This window comes from Pelobates fuscus, chromosome 9 (genome assembly GCF_036172605.1).
Source record: "Pelobates fuscus isolate aPelFus1 chromosome 9, aPelFus1.pri, whole genome shotgun sequence".
Classification (NCBI taxonomy): Eukaryota; Metazoa; Chordata; class Amphibia; order Anura; family Pelobatidae; genus Pelobates; species Pelobates fuscus.
Window position 1 is genome coordinate 129,095,278 of NC_086325.1, and position 25,022 is coordinate 129,120,299.

Below are 25,022 nucleotides of genomic sequence, written 5' to 3' on the forward strand. Positions count from 1 at the left end.
GGCCGCCAGGCTAGCGGACGAGCACCAGGATAACAGACGGTGAGAACCGGGTGGAAGCAGACCTGCATTCAGACCCACCTACCAGGTACCGTCCACTCCTACACCACCTAGATCACCGTCCTTTAACACTGCACCAGGTCCAGCACCAGTCCGGCGACCCCCTGCTCTGTCATCACTGCAAGCAGCCAAGTGATTTTAAGAACAGTTCACTTGGGGGGGGGCGTGGCCTAGCAGAGAACAAGCACAGACGTGTAAGCCTTGAGCTCCTCCGGCCATCGGTGTTTTCACAGCGATCAACCTGCATATGGCAGCAAAATCAAACAGAAAAATTAAGCAGCGCTCGATCCAAACACACTTTACACAAACGCCAAAAAACGGGCCTGCCCTTCAAGATGGCGCCGACGGAAACAAGTCACCAGCCTCATGTTCCGACATTAGTGAAAGTGCACGCAGCACAGCCGACCTTACTCACACAGTCACCAACGCAACCCTACACGAAATGCTGGTAGGCCTGAAACATACCTTCCGCACCGACTTGCTGCAAGTAGCGACGGACATCAGAGCAGACATCCAGTCTCTGGGTGACCGGACGGCACACCTAGAGGAAAGAACAGACGAAATTGTGGACGCTCATAATAACTTACATCCCTAGAGGGCAAGCTAAAAGCACTGGAAGAAAAGGTCACAGATCATGAAGACCGGGATAGAACAACGTACGGATAAGGGGGATCCCGGAATCCGTGATGCCACGTGAGTTGAATTCTTATGTTCAAGATCTCTTACGGGACTACCAAGCAACTCTCACACATGCTGAGGTCCTGCTGGACCGCACACACCGCCTGCCTAGACTGAGACACTTGGACCCCACCATACCAAGAGACGTAATCACCAAATTACACTACTTCACCATCAAAGATAAAATAATGCAGGATGCAAGAAACCAAGCACCTCCTCCAGGCCCATTTGAACATATCAAGCCGTTCATTGACTTATCCTCCGCTACTATGTAAAAACGAAAAATCTTTGCCCCCATCACAGCAGCATTAAGACTTGCCAATATCCCTTACAAATGGGGCTTTCCAACAAAATTATTGGTGAAGAGAAACATCCCGGACAGGACCATTCTCTCTCCCGACGATGGCAAAAAGATACTCCTGGAATGGAATATCCCAATCCCAGCTACAGAAAAACCTCCACCAGCTGGACGCTCTCCGGTTAAACTCAATAGAGACTGGTCCAAAATCACACCTATCGGACGCTCCAAGACACCTTGAATGTTGAAATTTGGCTAATTGCCTATTTCTGCCACCAACTAGTAAACAGTACTATGATGCTTCTCTCCCTTTCTCTACCCTTTACACTCACGTTGTTTAATTTCATACCTTTCCATTTGTTTGTACTATGCATTGAATGTAATCTGAAATGGTAACGTGGCAAATCAGCCATGCGGGGAAGTAGCAATCTATCCACGAAAAGGTTGCTCATAAATATCAAACGGTCACCACAGCCGGGGACTACTGTCCCTTTCAGACTGGATATAACCAAATTTCGTAGGCCTGAATAACCTATTGGCCACACACCCGTGGGGTGGCTTTGGGAACAAGCCACACATGCCTCCACCGTTATATTTCATGCTGACACAAGTCTTTGAATATAGTTGTTTCTTTCATTTGTTTTTTATTTTATATGGTTCTGTATGTATGATATATGTATTAATGGGGCTCTCTAATGTAAAGGAGTCTAAATATCCCCTATGCAGCTATCATCTTGCAACTATCATCCCGATACCTTATGGTACTAAATATCTTTTCGCTTAATGCGAAGGGGCTAAACTCGCCCAATAAAAGTCGACTAGCGTTAGAGGAGGCTAAATCCCAAGACTCACATATAGCCTTTTACCAGGAGATGCACTTCAAGTGGGGCCACAGACCCACCTTTACCTCTAAACAGTTCCCTATTGATTTCCATTCCTGCTACGCCACAAAGAAAAGGGGAGTATCGATTTTAATCAGTAAAGATGTCACATTTTCTTTGATCAGGAAAATTAGCGATAAAAAAGGGAGGTACTTAATCCTGCAATGCTATGTTAATAATGACAGTCCGAATGAAAATCAATTGGCGTTCCTGGATAATATCTTAACATTAGCTAACACACACAAATTTGGGGAGGTGATTGTAGTAGGGGCATTCATTTTTCTGCTTGATTTTTCTGCAGAATTGGACTCCTCGCAACTAACTCACACACAGAAACGCAGAGAGGCTCAAGCCGCTCATATCCGTCATACCTTGACATCCCACGGCTTTATTGACCCCTGGAGGCTCTCCCACCCAATAGAAAAAGATTACTCCTGCTACACAGCGGCACATAAATGTTATTCTAGGATTGACAGATTCCTAATCCCCTCCACTTCTTTTCCCCAAATACAAGACACACGAATTGGCCTAATCAAATGGTCCGACCACGCCCCAATTATCATGCAATTAAAGGAGCAATTTAATCATGCCTTCCCTACCCTTCAGACTTTCTCCACGGCTACTGAACAAGAGGTGGCTGTGCTTCTCCATTCCTCTCGCCCCACCACTTGCCCGCTCGATCCTGTCCCATCTCACCTCATCAGATCTCTTTCCCCTTGTCTTGTGCCTACCATAACACACATCTTTAACTGCTCTCTCTCTTCTGGCACTGTTCCTGCTGACCTTAAACATGCCACTGTAGTACCTATCCTTAAAAAAACATCTCTTGACCCATCCTCCCCCTCTAACTATCGTCCCATATCCCTGCTCCCTTTCTCATCAAAGCTTTTGGAAAGACTTGTCTTTACCCGTGTGTCTCGCTTCCTCAATTCCAACTCTCTCCTTGACCCTCTTCAGTCTGGCTTCCACCCTCTCCACTCTACTGAGACTGCTCTCATCAAAGTCACTAATGACCTAATCGCAGCTAAATCCAAAGGTCACTACTCCATATTAATTCTCCTTGACCTCTCTGCTGCCTTTCCTTCAAACTCTTCAATCGCTCGGCCTCTGTGACTCTGTCCTCTCTTGGTTTTCCTCCTATCTCTCCCAACGCTCATTCAGTGTCTCCTTTTCCAAGCATACCTCCTCCCCTCGTCCTGTCTCGGTTGGAGTTCCCCAAGGCTCTGTCCTTGGTCCCCTTCAATTTTCTCTTTATACTGCCTCTCTTGGCAAGCTTATTGCCTCTTTTGGAGTCCACTTCCACCTGTACGCTGATGACACTCAGATATACCTCTCCTTCCTGGACCTCTCCCCTGCCGTCCTGCAACTAGTCACTGCCTGCCTTTCTTCCATCTCTGACTGGATGTCCTCACACTTTCTGAAACTCAATCTCTCTAAAACTGAACTCCTTGTCTTTCCTCCTCCTAATACTGATCCTCCTCTCTCGCTCTCCCTTCAAGTCAGTGATATCCACATAAGTCCATCCTTGCAAGCACGCTGTCTTGGCATCATACTTGACTCTGGCCTCACCTTTGAGCCTCACATCCAGTTTGTTGCCAAATCCTGTAGGTTCCAACTCAAAAACATACCCCGCATGCGCCCCTTTCTTACGCAAGATGCGACCAAATAGCTTGTCCACGCTCTTGTAATTTCCCATATGGATTACTGTCACCCTCTCCTGATTGGTCTTCCCAAAAGCCGTATTGTCCCGCTACAGTCTGTAATGAATGCTGCAGCTAGACTGATTTTTCTCTCTAGTCGGACCTCTCACACATCACCCCTCTGCCAGTCCTTACATTGTATCCTGTAGGAGTCAATTCAAAGTGCCAACCCATAAATTTAAAGCACTGAACAATTCTAGCCTCTCTTATTTCTCCTCAATGATCCATAGGTATGCCCCTCCTCGTTCCCTCCGCTCTGCCCGTGACCACCACTTGACCGCTGCTCGCACCCATATGGCCAACTTGCACTTGCAGGACCTCTCGCGGGTGGCTCCTTTCCTATGGAATAGCCTGCCTACTGCCATCAGACTCTCCCCTAGTCTTCAATCATTCAAGAAGAGCTTTAAAACCAATATCTTCAGGAAAGCTTATGGCCTCCCTGAGTAACCTCTACCTTACATACCTGTCTCGTGCTCTCTCCTATAGGGCACTGCTTTACTCTCTCCTCCAACTCTGCTTCACTATTTGATTGATATTTCCTGTCCTACCGTGTCTTATACCCCACATCCTATAGACTGTAAGCTCGTTTGAGCAGGGTCCTCTTCAACCTATTGTTCCTGTAAGTTTTCTTGTAATTGTCCTATTTATAGTTACATCTCCCCTCTCATAATATAGTAAAGCGCTACGGAATCTGTTGGCGCTATATAAATGGCCATAATAATAATAATACCAAAGGGCGCAGCAGCTGGCGCCTAAATGAAAGCCTCCTCACAGATCCGACCATTGTAGCATAAATAGTACAGGATCTAAAAAACTATTTCCTAGAAAACAATACCCCTGCATCCTCAGCAGACAATATTTGGCTAGCTCATAAGGCAGTTATTAGAGGTAGTTTCATTCGACATGCTAGTTACGCGAAAAAACAATGCCAAAAAACATATAAAAACTTAATCACAGACAGCTATAATGCATATCGATAAACACAACCCAACTCCGTCTAGCCATTCTAGAACACTGCAGCTACAACAACAGCTCAGGGACCTCGAATTCTCACAAACCACATTTATCCAGAGAAAACTAAAACATAACTTCTTTGCCTCTGGCAACAAAGCAGGAGCAAAACTAGCATCACAACTAAAAAAGAGACTATCCAACTCTAAAATTGCCTATAGGGAGGATTCACGAGTAGTGCGCACACTAGACCCAGATGGAATAGCCAACGAATTCGCCACCTGTTATAAATCCCTGTATAACTTAAAAGATGATCCATCCACAGACATACCCACAACCAGTGTCATAGAATCATTTCTAAAGAAAAGAAAAAGTTGCCTGCGCTCTCTCCTTAGTCCCTATGTATATTTAGACAAATGGAGGTCATTTAGTTGCTCCAATGGACATTGGAGGGAATGCCTGCCTGCCAACGTCAAGGCAGACCCCCCTAAGCGGGTCCTAACACTGACCCTTCAGCCTGCTTCCTTGAGCTTCTGGCAAAGATATCTCTAATGAGACAAAGAGGGGTATTTTTTATATACACCCCTATATACTTATTAACCCTTAATAGGGAACACATGGGATGGGCGGCAGCATTGTAACCAGGCTGTGTGATACAAAGTAAATACAAATACAAAAAGAGAAGTCCTGCGCTGATGTGTACTGTAGTCCTTGCTGCCGGCCCAGTAGTGATGGGAGTGAGCGCAGGACTTCTCTTTTTGTATAGAATCATTTCCGTCTGACCTCAACCTGCCGACTCTATCCCCTGAAGATATAACATATATTACCACACCCTTCACAATAGCGGAAGTGTCAAAGACCATATCGACATTGCCAACCCGCAAATCACCAGGCCCAGATGGTCTCTCAAATGAGTACTATTGCACATTCTCACATGTGCTCTCCCCACACATCTTAGCCCTATTTCAGCACAGTACACAATGAGGATCTTTACCCAAAGAACTGCTATTAGCTTATATCTCAACATTACCCAAACCGGGGAAAGCAGCAACCACTTGCAAGAATTTCAGGCCGATTTCCCTACTAAACTGTGACGCAAAGATTTACGCAAAACACCTGTAACGAGAATATACCCCAACACGCAGGATCCAGCTAAACAGAAGACAACACAGAGGGATAAGATACATCTACCGGTCCTTAGAGTGGCCGGACTCGACGTATATAAGAGAAGTACAGAGTCAGGAACGATCCGAGGTCAAGGGTACAAAGAGACAGCGTAAACTAGGACTAGCCGGGGTCTGGTACACAGTAAACAGCAAGCCGGCAAACAGAACAGATAAGGATAAAGAGTAAACAAAGTCAGAATACAAAGCCAAGGTCAAATACGAAGGAATACAACTGAACACCACAAGCGCTAAAGGGAACTGTAGCAGAAACCACGATAGGGCAAGGAACTTAGGGAAAGAGGTAAGTATAAATAGCTAAACATCTATTTTGATTGGTCCCTGTCATATCCACACCCCCAAAAGGTAATTGTATGGGGAGTGTGGCATGACAGGGACCAATGGGAGACCTTTTCTAATTTAGGCTCCCACTTTCCCTTTAAGAGTGCGCCCGAGACTCGCGGCGCGCTCTTAGAGTCAGGCGGGACACGTGACCGCTTCTCGCGGTCACTGACCGCCCTCCAGTTCCAGCCGTCGGATGAGCCGCGCGCGGCTTGAATAGAGGACCCCGGCCGGCACCTGGAAGGGTAAGTACCGCTACAGTACCCCCCCTGAGGACATGACCTCCGGGCGGGGAGGGCCAGGCCTGGCAGGAAAACGAGAATGGAAGGAACGCACCAGGCGAGGAGCGTGAACAGCATCAGCGGAAATCCAACTGTGCTCCTCAGACCCATAGCCCTTCCAATGTACAAGGTACTGAAGTCGACCCCTAAGGAAACGAGAGTCAAGAACGGCAGATACTTCAAATTCCTCATGACCCTCCACAGAGACAGGAGGGGGAGGAGGAGAATGCCATGTATAGCGGTTGCGTACGTAAGGCTTCAACAGGGAAGTATGAAAGACATTAGGAATACGCAGATTCATAGGAAGACTCAAGGCATACGAGACAGGATTAACCTTATGCAAAATACGATAAGGGCCAATAAAGCGGGGAGCCAATTTCATTGAAGGCACCCGGAGGCGAATAGTTCGCGTGGAAAGCAAAACCCTGTCCCCCACGACATAAGAAGGAGCCGCCCTGCGATGCTTGTCAGCTTGCAACTTCTGGCAAGCAGCGGAATCCAACAAAGAACGCTGAACCTGCTCCCAAGTATTACGTAAACCAGCTAAATGCTCATCCAGAACCGGCATCCCCTGTGAGGAGAAAGCAGCCGGAAGAACAACGGGATGCTGGCCATAAACAACGTAAAAAGGACTTTTGCCGGAAGAATCATGGGTAGCTTTATTCCGAGCAAATTCAGCCCAAGGAAGGAGGTCAGACCAATTATTCTGATGGTGGGACACGAAACAACGAAGGTATTGCTCCAGAGATTGATTGGCACGTTCAGCAGCTCCATTAGATTGGGGGTGGTATGCGGAAGAAAATGAGAGTGTAATACCCATTTCTGAACAAAAGGCTTTCCAACACCTGGAAATAAACTGGCTACCCCTATCAGACACAATAGATATGGGAATGCCATGCAACCGAAACACCTCTCTGGCAAAGATAAGTGCCAGTTTCCTAGATGTGGGCAGCTTGTGAAGAGACACAAAGTGGGCCATCTTGGAAAACCGATCAACTATCATTAGGATAACAGTGTTACCATTCAAAGGAGGTAATTCAACAATAAAATCCATGGACAGGTTAGACCAAGGCCTCTTGGGAACGGGTAACGGATGCAACAGCCCACAAGGAACCCTACAAGAAGATTTCTTACAGGCACAAGTGGTACAGGTACCTATATAGTCAGTGACATCCTTACGCAAGGAATCCCACCAGAAATACCTAGAAATAGCCGACATCGTTTTGGAAATACCAGGATGTCCAGCAGTCTTAGTGTCATGATATAACGACAGAATATCCCGTCTCTCGGGAACATCAATGAATAGTTTATCAGTAGGCCTCTCGCTTGGAGCCCTGCTTTGTTTCGCTTGTATGGCCTGCAAGAGGGATGAGGAAAAAGACAAAATAGTAGTAGCTATTATCCTTTCTGGGGGAATGACGGGAGTAACATCAATCTCCTGTTTGTCAGTAGTTTCGAACTCATAAGTATATAGCCCCTTCTATAGTAATAAATCAAAAAAATGACCTTACTAGAGCACTCAAAGTTAAACACAATTTATTGTAAAAATTCAATATAAAAGAAATCACTTGTGCATAAAAAATGTCCTGCCCGGACACAAAAAGCAACCACTTTCAAACACAATATAAAATAAAGCAATCGCTTATGCAGAAAAATGTCCTGTGCGGACTATTTGAATAAAAGCCATAAAAAGAGTCCAGACCTTATTCAGATGCTCGGCGTCCCGAGTCAGAATATATGCTGTTGAAAAAGTCTTGAATAAAAGTCCTTTTGTAATCCGAGTTAAGGCTTGTGGTGATGGGAGTCAGACCTCTCCAGACGCGTTTCTCCGCTCCTGCGGCTTTATCAATGGATGAGGTCTGTCTAAATGCATTCACTTATATACCGGCTTGCCGATACCAATTAAGTCACAATAAGTTCCTCACAGAAACAAAATTAAACTTGCGTATAACTTGGTGATCAAAATGTATCATAATACAATAACTTTTAAATCGTATTGCTTGTTATGACCAGCGAGTAGCGTTTTTACACTCTGTTGATTATCGTTACTATAGTAACGCCCGCCCAGGCAGATTTAAATGTAACTGCCGTTTTGTGTTCTCGGGCAGATATATTCATATCTGTAATCTGTAATCTGATTTCTCTTTATTTATTTTCCAAGAACCCCTACCTTTTATTTTTTACCTAAGATCCACAAGGATCTGATTTCACCACCGGGCCGGCCAATTATATCGGGGATTAACTCAATCACGTCAAATCTGTCACAATACATAGACACATTTTTGCAACCTTATGTGTCTAAGGTAAAGTCACATCTCAAAGATACGACTCAGATGATCAAGGAAATCGATTCCATTTCCTGGCAAGAAGACTATATCCTAGTATCTACAGATGTAACTTCATTATACACGATTATTGATCACCAACAAGGATGCGACTCCGTGAGAAATGCACTAAGGAGATATGGAGAGCTAGAAGAGATACAAATCTCATTCATAATAGAAGGGATTGCCTTCATTTTGAAGAATAATTATTTTCTGTTTGAAGATCAGTTCTATCTCCAGAAGAAGGGAACGGCGATGGGGACTAAATTTGCCCCGAGTTTCGCTAACTTGTTTATGGGAGATTGGGAGGATAACTACATCTGGAATGAACATCCCTGGAATAAGAACATACTTAGCTATAAAAGATACATCGATGATGTTTTCTTCATATGGGAAGGAGAAATGGAAGATTTGCATAAGTTTTTAGGGTATGTGAACATGAATACCTGGGGAGTCAAACTGAATACCATCTGCAGCAAAACACAAGTAGAATTCCTTGACCTTACCATCTATGTAGATTCTGGGAGAGTGAAGACAAAAACGCACTTTAAAGAAGTAGATGTGAACAGTTTTATTCTGAAAGAGAGCTGTCACCTACCATTGTGGCTTAAGAACGTGCCTTATAATGAATTTAGACGCTTGAGACGTAATTGCACAGACTCTGAAGTTTATAGAGAGCAAGCGGAGATGGTGAAGAACAAATTCTTGTCGAAAAACTATAAACACAATGAGATAGAGGAAGCATTATGCAAAGTAGACAACCTAGATCGGACTAAACTCTTAGAGAATAAGAACAAACTACAAACATCAAAAGCAGGTGGAGAATTCCCAGCTATCATACTGAACTATAATAAAGAAAATCTAAAATTGAAAAGGATACTGACGAGACATTGGCACTTATTGAGAAAAGATAAAATTCTGGCAAGCAGTTTACCGGAAAAACCTAAGATTATCTTCAGGGGTGCACCGAACTTAAGAAGGAAAATAACAAACAAACATCTAAAAGGCAAATACGCCCCAATTACAACTAAGAAGAACGGTTTCTTCCACTGCTTAGACTGCATTGCATGCAAAGGTAGCAGGTACAAACAAGCAAAAGGAATATGTGAAGTTTTTAAAAATAACTGTAAGACTAAGACGGAGTCTTTCAAAATAAAAGATCACATCACCTGCCAAAGCACCAATGTTATATACGTATTGGAGTGCCCATGTGGACTCCAATACGTGGGAAGAACAAAGAGGCAACTGTATGTTAGAATCAGAGAACATATGCTGAATATAAAAAAAGGATATATGCAACACTCAGTCTCTGCCCACTTTACACACAAACATAATTCGGATATGAGCCTTCTAAACTTTAAGGGAATTTGTAAAGTGAATAAAAACTGGAGAGGAGGAGACCACACCAAACAACTTGGAATAGCTGAGATGAAATGGATATACCAATTGGACACGCTGCAGCCAAAGGGCCTAAATGCGGAGTTTGAACTATGCCACTTTTTGGGATAAATCTTCCCTCTAAAAAGTCCAATGGTTATTTGAATTTGTGGTCTATTTTTATGAACCACTGAAAGAAAGGGCCCTTAGTACATGTAACGATGGGAATGAATAGGTTCAAATTACCAGGATTTTTTGTATATCTCTTATATATATTCAACCTATATTATAGTAATTCTGTATTATAGTAATATTTTATTCATAAAAATACATTAACATTATTTACGATATATTTCTCTGTTCTATTAGGGATATCTAAACCTGCTAAGGTAGACGTTTCCATATATACTACGCAAGTAAAGTGAATGGAAGTAATTCACATTTTTTCTAAAATATGCAATTATAAGTATATTGAAATATGCTGAGGCAGACGTTGCTATAGCAACGGAAGCAAATGTAAGGGAATTATAATTTTTTTTTGTTTGTTTTTTTTCTCATCGTCTAAATTAAATACATTTTTTGAATCTGGGCATATGAATATTTGCATTTTAGATGCAGGTGTAATTCTGCTCAGGTGTGAGTGACTCTCACTTATTTCCAGTTCTTTATATAATAGATTGAATATTTAGATTACAGTTAAGACTATCTAGTATAACATCGGTAACTAACTTAATATTATAAATGCAAAAATTCGTTTATAAATCACAAGTAAGATTTTTGGTCTATGCAATGCTGCTGGGATTTGACCATTTAATTACAGAGCACTCATGTCTAATACATTTTTATTTTTTTATTTTAAATATGAGCGTTTGTGAATATTCTGCTATTCTCTGCCCGAGAACACAAAACGGCAGTTACATTTAAATCTGCCTGGGCGGGCGTTACTATAGTAACGATAATCAACAGAGTGTAAAAACGCTACTCGCTGGTCATAACAAGCAATAAGATTTAAAAGTTATTGTATTATGATACATTTTGATCACCAAGTTATACGCAAGTTTAATTTTGTTTCTGTGAGGAACTTATTGTGACTTAATTGGTATCGGCAAGCCGGTATATAAGTGAATGCATTTAGACAGACCTCATCCATTGTTAAAGCCGCAGGAGCGGAGAAACGCGTCTGGAAAGGTCTGACTCCCATCACCACAAGCCTTAACTCGGATTACAAAAGGACTTTTATTCAAGACTTTTTCAACAGCATATATTCTGACTCGGGACGCCGAGCATCTGAATAAGGTCTGGACTCTTTTTATGGCTTTTATTCAAATAGTCCGCACAGGACATTTTTCTGCATAAGCGATTGCTTTATTTTATATTGTGTTTGAAAGTGGTTGCTTTTTGTGTCCGGGCAGGACATTTTTTATGCACAAGTGATTTCTTTTATATTGAATTTTTACAATAAATTGTGTTTAACTTTGAGTGCTCTAGTAAGGTCATTTTTTTGATTTATTACTATAGAAGGGGCTATATATTTATGCTTTTGAACTATATTCTATAGGTAGTTAGGTACCCTATTTAGTTAACCCCCTGCACATTCATTTAATCAGCGCTCCACTTACTATATATTTTTCAGTAGTTTCGAACTGTCTGGACAGAGCGTCCGCTTTAGTGTTGCGATCACCCGGCCTATAGGTGATAATATAATTGAAATGGGACAAAAACAGTGACCACCTAGCCTGCCTAGAAGACAATCTTTTAGCCTCACTAAGGTAAGATAGGTTCTTGTGATCCGTAAATATGAGGATAGGATCCTTGGTTCCTTCTAGCAAATGCCTCCATTCTTTAAGTGCTAAAATAATAGCAAGGAGTTCGCGATTACCCACATCATAATTATTTTCCGCTTTGGACATTTGTTTGCAAAATAAGCCACAAGGATGTAATGGCTTTTCTGGCGACTCTCTTTGGGATAAGACAGCACCTACCCCGATATCGGAAGCATCAATCTCAAGAATATAGGGCAGTGAGGGGACAGGATGCTGTAAGATAGGTGCAGAGGCAAACGTAGTTTTTAGAAATTCAAATGCCTGAAGTGCCTCGGAAGACCAGACACGAGTATTGCCTTCCTTTTTTGTCATACGGGTAATAGGTGCTACAATAGACGAAAAACCTTTGATAAAACGTCTATAATAATTAGAGAAACCAAGAAAACGCTGAATGGCTTTCAGACCTTGTGGTAGAGGCCATTCTATGACAGCAGAAAGCTTCTGGGGATCCATACGAAAACCTTTAGCAGAAATCAAATACCCCAAAAACTGTACTTCGGATTGGTCAAATAGACATTTTTCCAGTTTACAATAAAGACCATTAGCAAGAAGGGTCTTCAGAACTGTCGTAACATGTCTGTGATGAGTGTGTAAGTCTGTAGAATATATTAATATGTCATCCAAGTACACAATTACAAACGTGTGAATAAAGTCTCTTAAGACGTCATTAATAAATTCTTGAAATACTGCTGGGGCATTGCAAAGACCAAATGGCATAACAGTATACTCGTAATGACTGGATCTAGTGTTGAATGCTGTCTTCCATTCGTGGTATTTCTTGATACGTATTCAATTGTATGCACCTCTAAGATCCAGTTTGATGAATACCGTAGCATGTTTGAGCCTGTCAAACAATTCCGTGATTAACGGTATAGGGTATGCATTTTTGATGGTGATTTTATTTAGACCTCTATAATCGATACAACGGTCTTAAATCACCTTCTTTCTTCGATACAAAGAAGAACCCCGCTCCAGCCGGAGAAGAGGATCTCGTAATAAATCCCTTGTCTAGTGATTCCTTAATATATTCCTCCATGACACGGTTTTCTTGAACCGATAAAGGGTACACCCTGCCCTTTGGAGGCATAGTGCCAGGCAATAAGTCAATAGCACAATCGTAGGGTCTGTGAGGCGGAAATTTGTCAGCCTCCCTTTTATCGAAGACAGTCTTGAGAAATAAGTACTGAGAGGGTATAGCCGTAGACAAAGGAGGAGTGGTAGGAACATTAATGGAATTCAAAGGTGTGACTTCAATAGTACAAGACTCGTGGCAGGCTTCGCTCCATGATTTGATTTGCCCTGTTTCCCAGTCGAAAATGGGATTGTGAGCACGTAACCATGGGTACCCTAACACTAAGTGTGAAGAGGGAGAGGTGATGACCTGGAACTGAATGGTTTAAAAGTGTAAAACCCCTGTATACATGTGCAACGGTACAGTTTCATGAGTAACAACTGGATAACTTAATGGTCTACCATCTATGGCCTCAATGGCCAAGGGTATCTCCTTCTCTCTGATGGGAATCTTGTTTTTCTTAACAAAACCAGAGTCTATAAAATTTTCAGCTGCCCCGGAGTCAACCAGAGCGTATATGTGCTCAGCTATACAACTCTCTCCCATATGAAGAGAAACAACAAATGGTTAAGAGGCAATTTAGGAGACTTAGATATCACACCCAAGGCCAGTCCCCTATAAGGTCTTAGGTGCAAGAGTTTTCCGGAAGCAAAGGACATTCCCTTACCATATGGTCTCTCCTACCACAGTATAGGCAGAGTCCGTCCCTTCTCCTATGTAATTTCTCAGTATCAGAGAGTTTGGCAACCCCTAATTGCATGGGTTCCTCATCAGATACTTTAACACTCTCCGGTATATTAACTCTGGGTTTAATAGGTGTAACAAAATGTCTATTCCTGTTCTTAGTATAGAGCCTGTCACGAATCCTATTATCTATATCAATGAGGTAGTCAATAAGGTCCTCTAATGCAAAAGGAAGCTTCTTAGCTGCTACCTCATCCAATATAGTGTCTGATAAACCTTCCATGAAGGCAGTAGTTAACCCATTGTTGGTCCAATCTACCTGTGAAGCAAGGGTACGAAACTGAATAGCATAGTCAGCCACAGACCTAGAACCCTGTTTAATTCTCATTAATGCTCTTGCGGTATTTTTTAGACCTCTCTGTGGGAAATGAACGTGGATGCATCTCAAAGTGGAATTCTATTTGATTAATGAACCCTCTGCATGTCTTAGCGTCCCCTCCATACCTAGGAGGAGGTGTTAAATAGGCCGAAGTATTAGACAAAGTAGATACTTCAGGAAGAAGGGGTGTAGGAGGGTTAGGTGTGGTTGCTGGAATGGTTCTAGATAAGAGTGTCTGGAGAGCCTGGGCTATCTGATCCATACGGTGATCCTGCTCTACAAATCTAGCCTTATGGGACGCCATCTGTTGAGATAAATCTGCGGGGTCCAAGGCCCTATCGTAATGTAACGAGAATATACCCCAACACGCAGGATCCAGCTAAACAGAAGACAACACAGAGGGAAGATACGTCTACCGGTCCTTAGAGTGGCCGGACTCGACGTATATAGGTGAAGTACAGAGTCAGGAACGATCCGAGGTCAAGGGCACAAAGAGACAGCGTAAACTAGGACTAGCCGGGGTCTGGTACACAGTAAACAGCAAGCCGGCAAACAGAACAGATAAGGATAAAGAGTAAACGAAGTCAGAATACAAAGCCAAGGTCAAATACGAAGGAATACAACTGAACACCACAAGCACTAAAGGGAACTGTAGCAGAAACCACGATAGGGCAAGGAACTAAGGGAAAGAGGTAAGTATAAATAGCTAAACATCTATGTTGATTGGTCTCTGTCATATCCACACCCCCAAAAGGTATTTGAATAGAGGACCCCGGCCGGCACCTGGAAGGGTAAGTACCGCTACAACACCTTAGCAACCGATTAGCGCCCTTGCTATCGAAACTCATCCTTAACGACCAAACAGGCTTTGTGAAAGGCAGACAGGGTTCTAGACATCCTAGCAGTGATGGAAAAAGCATTAGATGTGGAAAAGGCCTTTGACAGGCTGAACTGGCAATATATGCAAGCAGTTCTCACCAAATTTCACCTCCCCGAACAACTTATAACTCAAATCATGGCCCTATATACTGCCCCAGCCGCAAAAGTCTCATGTAACGGATTTCTATCTGACCCATTCATGATTACTAATGGAACCCAACAGGGCTGCCCCCTTTCCCCACTATTGTATCTTCTATCACTTGAACCCCTAGCTCACAAAATACGACAACACACATACATACAGGGAATACGAGCCCAAGGAAAAGATTACTGCCTCTCCCTATTTGCAGATGACATTTTTATAGCCCTGTCGGACCCTACGACAGCTCTACCCCACCTCCTCTCACTATTGAAAATATCACACTACAAATTGAACGAAGAAAAAAAACAAGCTACCTGTACGACTTCCACACAACACAGTAAAACACCTGAGGGAATCTTACCTTTTTGATTGGAGATTATCCACACTTACATAATTGGGAACCAAAATCACCCCCTCTGTAACGAGCATAGTACAACACAACTACATCCCCCTGATCCAGATATGTAGGAATGATGCTCAAAAATGGAAAAAGGCAAATCTCTCATGGCTCGGCAGCATTAATGCCTTTAAAATGATCACCCTCCCTTGCCTGTTATACATATTCCGCATGTTACTAGTCGCAATACCGCTCTCATGGTGCAAGACCCTGCAGGCGGTATGTAACTCTTTTATATGGGGAGGCAAGAGACCGAGGTTGCCACTTGCCCTATTACAAAAATCTCCAGCTATGGGTGGAGTGGGACTGCCAAATATCCGATTGTATTTACAAGCCTCGATACTAGCCACAGGAATTACGCTACGCACTCAGGAATGGCATATACAATGGGTAGACCTAAAAAGGATGTATTTGAAAACCCAATCAATGACTGAATATATGTGGATGCCCAAACACCTTCGTACCCCAGCAAGGGACATGCTCCCTACTACACAACTGACTCTACGCATATGGGACGAAGTCCTTCCTGGGGTCCCATGGTACACTATACATTTCTATATCTCCAAGTGCGAAGCCTCCTACTCATTCATGCCTACTTAGACACCACCCAAACGATCAACCCCACACCCCTCAACCCACAGTTAATGGCCCCAAATAAACCAAAAGCACTGTCTTTATGTTATAAAGAAGGACTAGAATTACAACCCGAGAGAATAGAAACATGCAGGTCCCACCGGGAAAAAGATAGTGGCATAATATTGACAGATACTAAATGGCTCCGAGCACTTAACCACTTGTCGAAATGGACTAGATGCTACACACATACAGGGAGTGCAGAATTATTAGGCAAGTTGTATTTTTGAGGATTAATTTTATTATTGAACAACAACCATGTTCTCAATGAACCCAAAAAACTCATTAATATCAAAGCTGAATATTTTTGGAAGTAGTTTTTAGTTTGTTTTTAGTTTTAGCTATTTTAGGGGGATATCTGTGTGTGCAGGTGACTATTACTGTGCATAATTATTAGGCAACTTAACAAAAAACAAATATATACCCATTTCAATTATTTATTTGTACCAGTGAAACCAATATAACATCTCAACATTCACAAATATACATTTCTGACATTCAAAAACAAAACAAAAACAAATCAGTGACCAATATAGCCACCTTTCTTTGCAAGGACACTCAAAAGCCTGCCATCCATGGATTCTGTCAGTGTTTTGATCTGTTCACCATCAACATTGTGTGCAGAAGCAACCACAGCCTCCCAGACACTGTTCAGAGAGGTGTACTGTTTTCCCTCCTTGTAAATCTCACATTTGATGATGGACCACAGGTTCTCAATGGGGTTCAGATCAGGTGAACAAGGAGGCCATGTCATTAGATTTTCTTCTTTTATACCCTTTCTTGCCAGCCACGCTGTGGAGTACTTGGACGCGTGTGATGGAGCATTGTCCTGCATGAAAATCATGTTTTTCTTGAAGGATGCAGACTTCTTCCTGTACCACTGCTTGAAGAAGGTGTCTTCCAGAAACTGGCAGTAGGACTGGGAGTTGAGCTTGACTCCATCCTCAACCCGAAAAGGCCCCACAAGCTCATCATTGATGATACCAGCCCAAACCAGTACTCCACCTCCACCTTGCTGGCGTCTGAGTCGGACTGGAGCTCTCTGCCCTTTACCAATCCAGCCACGGGCCCATCCATCTGGCCCATCAAGACTCACTCTCATTTCATCAGTCCATAAAACCTTAGAAAAATCAGTCTTGAGATATTTCTTGGTCCAGTCTTGACGTTTCAGCTTGTGTGTCTTGTTCAGTGGTGGTCGTCTTTCAGCCTTTCTTACCTTGGCCATGTCTCTGAGTATTGCACACCTTGTGCTTTTGGGCACTCCAGTGATGTTGCAGCTCTGAAATATGGCCAAACTGGTGGCAAGTGGCATCTTGGCAGCTGCACGCTTGACTTTTCTCAGTTCAAGGGCAGTTATTTTGCGCCTTGGTTTTTCCACACGCTTCTTGCGACCCTGTTGACTATTTTGAATGAAACGCTTGATTGTTCGATGATCACGCTTCAGAAGCTTTGCAATTTTAAGAGTGCTGCATCCCTCTGCAAGATATCTCACTATTTTTGACTTTTCTGAGCCTGTCAAGTCCTTCTTTTGACCCATTTTGCCAAAGGAAAGGAAGTTGCCTAATAATTATGCACACCTGATATAGGGTGTTGATGTCATTAGACCACACCCCTTCTCATTACAGAGATGCACATCACCTAATATGCTTAATTGGTAGTAGGCTTTCGAGCCTATACAGCTTGGAGTAAGACAACATGCATAAAGAGGATGATGTGGTCAAAATACTCATTTGCCTAATAATTCTGCACTCCCTGTATAGAAGCCCATAGAAAACTCCTTTATCACTGGTATATGACACCCAACAAACTGAGCAAGATATACCAAACATCATCCCCAATGTGCTGGAGATGTATGAAGTAAGAAGGGACCCTCCTCCATATATGGTGGTCCTGCAATGAAATACGCCCATTGTGGGCAAATGTACAATCCCTGCTGGAACAGTTAGGAATTAAGGGGCTCCCAATGTCTGTTCCAACCTGTCTCCTACTACTACTTGATAAAGACACCCATCAAATGTACCACCAACTAATAGCCCTTGCTATACTAGCAGCCTGAAATTTAATTGCAATTAATTGGAAATCCCAGGTATGCCCATCTTACACCCAACTCAAGGATAAACTTCAACAATTCTATTTATATGAATGCATGTCCTTAGACACACCAACTAGAACCAAAAAATTCCATATGACATGGACTCCCTGGCAAGCCCTGACAAACCCTGGAAACAAAGATGACGTGCCTACTACTGGTTATGCAGTCTGATATCCTGACCCACACCATCCCCACCAGATATAACTATTGGCCACTACGGGACAGAACCCTTACTGAATAACTTAATTCGGAATTGCGTGCGAAATGCTACGATAACCTGAACTGAAAGCATGAATATGCATCGAGTTGACCTTGTTATCTGTTACTAGTTAACTGTTTATCAATATAGATCATTAATAATATTGTATCACCTTTTTTATTTAACACAATAACCAGCTATAAAACTTTGACAAACTAATGTCAGATGCATACATAAAAAGTGTATTGTTATTGTTAGTATCTTACACCACACATGCATAACTCTGTACCAAGATATGCCTGTAACTAAACGTGTGACTGTACGATGGTTATGTTTGTAAACACAGAAACAGTTGACCTAGTTTGAAACGAAGAAGATTGGGAAAGGCAACCATCACAACCATCCAGGGCGTCAGCGCATTGTTTTCAGCAAGAGGGCCCCAACGACAACTCTACCCAAGATGAATACTGGAACACCCTGCACGAGGTGAACCGCCACCAATGGCCATTCACAAGCTGCCCACAGCCAATGTACACCTAGATTGGGGTTCTGGATCCAAGCACCTTGAGGTCGGCATCATGCAGGAACTACCAGCCGAGGTCTTATTGGGGAACGACTTACGCTATTTAACGTCCCAGCTTGACCCGTGACACCACCACAAAAGCCTATCCGGTGACCACCCAAGCCAGACTGGAAGCACTGCTGCACTCTGAGGAAAACCAGGTAGGAGTTGTACTATGCAATACCGGCCGGGCAAACAAAACGGCAATGCTGATAGTTTGTTGTGACAGACTGAACTGGACTCCTAATTTATCTTCCCCAGACATCCCCAAGCCAACCCGGAAGGGTCTAGGTGGGTATGCCGACCAATGTTACTAAAGGGGAGCAGTGTGAAGAAATCACAAAGTTATTTCAGCTATTTTATTTTATTTCATTCGGTAGCTGTAACTACCGAACAGAGACCACCCCCCCTGGCTCCTTAACTTCAAAGCGAACCATCGTTTAAGCCCTCTCCCTGTGCGGTCGCCGTTCGTATGGTCGATTGCCACATGACTGAGAAAATGGCGGCCATCTTGTTTGCGCGAACAAAGGCAGCGAGACTTGGTTGTCGAGTGTCTGGAACTAAAATTGGACTTGACTTCCCGAACACCGGTCCCAACGTACGAACGCTTGCTTCTTCATTTCCCGAACCGATAGGAGAGCGCTGTTCGGTACTTTTGTTCATACGAATGAGGGGAACAATCGCTGCTAGAACTAGACTGGTAAAACCACCAAAACTTGTGGAACTGTTTTGGGCAGGAGCCTCGTGGGTAGCCGGTCACCTAAGACCTCCATGGAATTCGAAAACCCCTGAACTGATCTGGGATATGACTTTTGTGGGGATACCTTATGTTTTAGGGTGCATTTTAAAAGTTGGGTAAAATTGTGTTTTTTTTTGCCTGGAGATAATTAATGTATTACTTTTACAGCCTCCAGGTAGAGAGGAGGGGCTTATATGTTTGTATTGGGAGTGTTTAAGTATTTCTTTGATTATGATTGGCTGTATGATTTATGTTCCTGTGGGAGGTCCACAGGTGCTATTTTTAAATAGATGTTATAAAATGCTCAAATAATAATTAAAATATTAAAGTTTCATATGAATATAAAAAACATAAAAAAATAAAAAACAAAAAAAACATAAACTTTAATATTTTAATTATTATTTGAGCATTTTATAACATCTATTTAAAAATAGCACCCAATATTTTATATTCATATCATTATGTTTTTTATGTTTTTATTAATTGAGAATACTTTTCCCCTCTGTTTACAACTATTATGTTTATCATAATTTACAACATCTATTTAACAATAGCACCCAATGTTTTATATTCATATCAATATGTTTTTATTAATGGAGAATTGTTTACAACAATTTATTTTTGGGGGCAATAATTCAAGCCTTTAATTTTATAGTCATTCATCTATTTATTTATTTATATCGACGGCATCAATTTCTAATTTCCATCAGGTATTTTTTATGCCTTCCTTAGTTTCCTCCCCTGTGGGAGTGGCTCACTACTATTACCAAGAGTGAGCCGCTCGCCGCCCCCTCCTACGTGCGCACGCCGGTGTTCTATCATTCTGCTATACCTGTCAGATTTCTATACCCTCGTCACTTCCGGGGAGGGGAATCAGCTGGATCCTGTGCTGCACATGCGTGCTAGCACTCCTGCTACTCCTCCACAGCCAGGTCCTGGAAGGTAAGTAAAACTAGTTTTACACTTTCATTATAGTTAGTGCATTCACTAAGCTTAGGACATGGGACATTTAGGGTTAATGTTAGGGTTAAAACAGAGCCTCTTAAGGACCGCTCTGATCTCTTCCGCTTTTGTGTTCTTAAGGTGACACACACCCTATACGTCCATATTAGGTGAAAACCTCAATAATGGAGATAAAAAATGGGAGAGAAATTCTCAATATAATAAAATAATATATAAATATAGGTTGCTTCTCACCATATATAGAGCCTTTAACTGGGCTCTAAGTATCTAGACTTTTATGTCAAATTAGGGTGACATAGCCCTTCTTTCCAGCAGCATTGATGATCCACCAGGATTAAAATGAAGTAACATTTAAACATTTATTGTTACAAAATAAAAACAATATAAATATACAATTAAGTGCTGGTGGTGTGAAGTCCAAGACGCATTTCGCCGATCAAATTCAGCCTTCTCAATTGGTAAGTCAAATGCTGCCAGTTCCAGTTTAACTAGTCTGTGGGAGAAAATAGGTATATGGCATCCGTGATACATCCAATTACGGGCGCTCATGCAGGTTGGAGTGTGAGCTACCAGCTGTCCGTATTATATCCCTAATTGGATGTGACGTCACTTCCGGGATTCGTGTAGCTGTAGATCCGCCTCCCTTTCCGGAGCTTCCATGGTGCTGTAGTCATACCTCCGTTCCATTTTCGGAGGTTCCATCCGCAATCTTCTTTTAGGGCAGCGTATTGGAAAATGGAAATGTCCACAGACAGCTCATAGTCCTTCATAACATAAGGTGTATTCCTAAAACATTATGCTCTCAACAGGGCATATTAACAGAAGCAAAACATAAATAATGTAGCATTATAAAAAAGGGGAACATAAGTATTGTATTTTTCCACATTTTAAAGATATATTGACAAATTGAATAATAATATTATGGGGAAAATCTCCATATATATCGCAGTGTACCACCCAAAGAGTGATTGTGGTATATTATTAATGATGACTTTGTATACATAATCCTATATATTTAATCAAGTCTCCTCCTCTCCAATTTAAAGAGATTTTCTGAATTCCCATAAATTCCATTAGGTAGGGATCACGATTATGTTTATCCTTAAAATGCAAAGAAACGCTAGGTTTTTCGAAACCTGTTCTTATGTGTTCCTTAATCCTTGTATTAAGTGTCCTAAGTGTTCTCCCTATATATGATAATTCGCACAGGCAGGTAATCATATATACAACTTTCGTAGAGTGACATGTAATGAATTGTTTGATTTTAAACAGCTTACTATTATCTTTTGGGTGATTAAATTATTTTATCAGTTGTTTTGGGCTTTTGGTATGTCTGCATGCTCCACATGAGCCACAGCCATAAAAGCCATTTGATTCATTGAAAAAATGTATATACAGATTTTTTTAGTTGGTATATGATTCTGTACTAGTGATGTACCGAACTGTTCGCTGGCGAATAGTTCCCGGCGAACATAGCGTGTTTGCGTTCGCCGCCGCGGGCGAACACATGGGCGGTTCGATCTGCCCCCTATTCGTCATCATTGAGCAAACTTTGACCCTGTGCCTCACGGTCAGCAGACACATTCCAGCATATTAGCAGCAGACCCTCCCTTCCACACACTCCCACCTCCCTCCCAGCATCCATTTTAGATTCATTCTGAAGCTGCATGCTTAGTGAGAGGAGGGAAAGTGTAGCTGCTGCTGATTAGATAGGGAAATTGATAGCTAGGCTAGGGTATTCAGTGTCCACTACAGCCCTGAAGGACTCATCTGATCTCTGCTGTAAGGACAGCACCCCAAAAAGCCCTTTTTAGGGCTAGAACATCAGTCTGCTTTTTTTTTTTTGTGTAATGTAATTGCAGTTGCCTGCCTGCCTGCCTGCCAGCTTATGTGTCAGGCTCACAGTGCATACTGTGCCCATTTGCCCAGTGCCACCACTCACTCACTGGTGTCACAATAGCTTAAGCTTGACATTTAAAAAGAAAAAAACTTTTTTCACTGTAATAGATTGAAGAGCAGTTAGTTGTCTGCCAGCTTCTGTGTCAGGCTCAGTGGATACTGTGCCCATTTGCCCAGTGGCACCACTCATATCTGGTTTCACAATAGCTTATGCTTGACATTTAAAAAGAGATTTTTTTTTCACTGTAATAGATTCAATAGCAGTTAGTTGCCTGCCAGCTTTTGTGTCAGGCTCACAGTGGATACTGTGCCCATTTGCCCAGTCAGTGCCACCACTCATATCTGGTGTCTCTATAGTGTGCTTTTACAAAGAAAAAAAGTTTTTCAGTGTAAGCTAATAGCAGTCAGTGTCCTTAAAGTGGGTGTGTCAGGCCTTCCTTCAGCGTGTGCCCTGCAGACCCCTGCCAGTGTACTTTGACAGTTGCCACTCATATCTGGTGTCTCTATAGCGTGCTTTTACAAAGAAAAAAGTTTTCCAGTGTAAGCTAATAGCAGTCAGTGTCCTTAAAGCGGGTGTGTCAGGCCTTCCTTCAGCGTGTGCCCTGCAGACCCCTGCCAGTGTACTTTGACAGTTGCCACTCATATCTGGTGTCTCTATAGCGTGCTTTTACAAAGAAAAAAAGTTTTCCAGTGTAAGCTAATAGCAGTCAGTGTCCTTAAAGCGGGTGTGTCAGGCCTTCCTTCAGCGTGTGCCCTGCAGACCCCTGCCAGTGTACCTTGACAGTTGCCACTCATATCTGGTGTCTCTATAGCGTGCTTTTGCAAAGAAAAAAAGTTTTCCAGTGTAAGCTAATAGCAGTCAGTGTCCTTAAAGCGGGTGTGTCAGGCCTTCCTTCAGCGTGTGCCCTGCAGACCCCTGCCAGTGTACCTTGACAGTTGCCACTCATATCTGGTGTCTCTAGAGCGAGCTTTTACAAAGAAAAAAAGTTTTCCAGTGTAAGCTAATAGCAGTCAGTGTCCTTAAAGCGGGTGTGTCAGGCCTTCCTTCAGCGTGTGCCCTGCAGACCCCTGCCAGTGTACCTTGACAGTTGCCACTCATATCTGGTGTCTCTAGAGCATGCTTTTACAAAGAAAGCAAGTTTTCCAGTGTAAGCTAATAGCAGTCAGTGTCCTTAAAGCGGGTGTGTCAGGCCTTCCTTCAGCATGTGCCCTGCAGACCCCTGCCAGTGTACCTTGACAGTTGCCACTCATATCTGGTGTCTCTAGAGCGTGCTTTTACAAAGAAAGCAAGTTTTCCAGTGTAAGCTAATAGCAGTCAGTGTCCTTAAAGCGGGTGTGTCAGGCCTTCCTTCAGCGTGTGCTCTGCAGGCTTCTACCAGTGCACATTGCCACTCATATCTGGTGTCACAATAGCGTGCATTTAAAACCAAAAAACTTTCTTCACTGTTATAGATTGAATAGCAGTTAGTTGTCTTCAAGCGGGTGTCAGGCCTACAGCTTGTACTCTGCCAACCTCTGCCATTGCACATTGCCACTCATATCTGGTCTCACAGTAGCTTGCACACATAGTACCACTAATCCCCCAAAAAATGACAGGCAGAGACAGGCCACCCCGTAGGGGTCATCGTGGTCGTGGTGCTGTGATTCCCTTTGCCCCTAGAATAATGCCCAGTTTTCAGAGGCCACGTACCCTGAACTTGAAAAGTTCTGAGGACATAGTTGACTGGCTAACACAGGACACCCAATCTTCTACAGCTTCCGCTCGGAACCTTGACGCACCATCCTCCTCCAGCTTAGCTTCAGGCACCTCTCAAGATACCACTCACCCGCCTGCCGCCACCACCAAAACTAGCACCACAGCCACTTTACTTGGTATGTCAGAGGAGTTATTCACACATCTGTTTGAAGAAATGAGTGATGCGCAACCATTATTGCCAGTGGATGTAGATAACAGGGATATGTCTCAGTCAGGCAGCATTACACACATGGACGTGCGGTGTGATGATAATGATGTTGTACCCGCTGCTGCTTCCTTTGCTGAGTTGCCTAGGTCAAAAAAGTCTAGATTACCTCACCTTTATTAAGATGAATGAGGGATGGATCCCGAAGGGACTGACAGTGGGTGATACATTCGCCTAAAAAAGGCCTGATGAGGGGGACATGACAGGGATTAAACTGATAAGAATAGTACTACTTAACACACCACTCCTGCTGCTGCTTCCTTTGCTGAGTTGTCAGATACAAGTGAAGCGGTTGATGATGACGATGCGTCCATGGATGTCACGTGGGTGCCCGCTCGGCAAGAAGAAGAACAGGGCGAAAGTTCAGATGGGGAGACAGAGAGGAGGAGGAGGAGACAAGTTGGAAGCAGGGGGAGGTTGTCGCAAGGAGCTAGTGGCACAGTCAGACAGCATGCATCGGCACCCGGGGTCAGCCCGACAGCACGCCAATCAACGCATGCTGTGTCCACCACCAGAATGCCGTCATTGCAGAGCTCAGCAATGTGG